This window comes from Phacochoerus africanus, chromosome 1 (assembly GCF_016906955.1).
Source record: "Phacochoerus africanus isolate WHEZ1 chromosome 1, ROS_Pafr_v1, whole genome shotgun sequence".
NCBI classification, from domain to species: domain Eukaryota; kingdom Metazoa; phylum Chordata; class Mammalia; order Artiodactyla; family Suidae; genus Phacochoerus; species Phacochoerus africanus.
The window spans coordinates 132,116,103-132,117,553 of NC_062544.1; the positions used below are offsets into that span (position 1 = coordinate 132,116,103).

The following is a 1,451-nucleotide window of genomic DNA, read 5'->3' on the forward strand; positions in this document are numbered from 1 at the left end:
TCTTATTTTCTCTACTTTGGTGTCTGAAAATAATAAAAAGTAAGAAAATTTATCTGAGATTTCATTTTAATCCAGATATTTCTTTTTACTTTCTTTTAACTTTGGTATGCTGTCTTTTTGTTGTTGTTGTTTAGTTTTTATTTCACAATCATAAACTTTGCAGTCCAGATAAACTTAAAGGGGGATAAGGAAAATACGGAACCCAAAGAACTGCAGTGCAAGCCTGAAGATTATAGGGTGTTTGAAGAAGATGGAGGTGAAGGAGTGCTCTCTTGAGCTATAGAAGGAATGGTCTCATGGTTAAGATAAAACAAGTCAAATTTATTGGATTTGTCCACAGTCAGCAATGGTTATCTTTTTGCTGGTCTTGCAGTTTCAGGTCCCAAAGCGCTCTATGGTTTCCACAGTATTCATGCCCTCTTTCACCTTGCCAAAGACCACATGCTTGCCATCTAGCCACTCAGTCTTGGCCATGTAAATGAAAAACTGGGAACCCTTTGTGTTGGGGCCATCATTTGCCATGGACAAGATGCCAGGACCCATATACTTCAGGATGAAATTCTCATCAAATTTCTCCTCATAGATGGATTTGCCACCAGTGCTATTGTGGCAAGTGAAATCACCACCCCAGCACATAAATTCCAGAATTATTCTGTGAAAGCAGGAACATTTATATCCAAATCTTTTGTCCCCCAGGGCTCAGAGCACAAAAGTTTTCTGCTCTTGTTGGAACTTTGTCTTCAAACAGCTGGAGGGAGATGCAGCCCAAGGTCTTGTGGTCCAAGGCGATGTCAAAGAACATGATGGGGTTGACCATGGCTGGGCAGTAGAGGAGAATTCTTGACCATGGTATCTGCAAGGTCTGGTATCCTAGCTCTTAATTCTTGGTTTTTTCTTTTGAGATGCTCTTTTATAATTCTACTCAAACATACATCCCCTTAATAACACTTCAAAGAAATGGACCTCTTAAATAGGTCAGTGATTCTCAACTGGGAGTATTTTGGCAATATCTGGAGATAGTTGTACTTAATACAAATGGGGGGTGCTATTTTAGTGAGTAATTATGAAATTAATTGATGAGTGAATGAAAACCATAATAATATGGAACACTAAACTAGGAAATTTTTGAAGATCACGTTTCTCCTCTGAAGGCTTTAAACAAATTCGCCAGGGAGCGGCAAGTCTGTATGTTAGTAGGTAGATATTTGTATAGTAATTTATATGAAAAAAGAAATTTGAGAGAATGAGGGTTTTGTGTTGTAATGACTAAATCACAGATCAAAAATGGATGGAATGCTCTTTTTTTTTAAGGGCTGCGTGCGCTGCATGTGGAAGTTCCCAGGCTAAGGGTCTAATCGGAGCTACAGCTTCTGGCCTACACCACAGCCACATCAATGCAGGATCTGAGCCATGTCTGTGACCTGCACTGGAGCTCTTGGCAACACCAGATC

The 1,451-nt window shown here is 39.6% G+C and overlaps 1 pseudogene; it reads right to left on the bottom strand.

Moving 5' to 3' along the window:
• Positions 1–375: 375 nt before the first annotated feature.
• LOC125112357 (peptidyl-prolyl cis-trans isomerase A-like) lies at positions 376–817 on the bottom strand (annotated as a pseudogene).
• Positions 818–1,451: the final 634 nt, after the last annotated feature.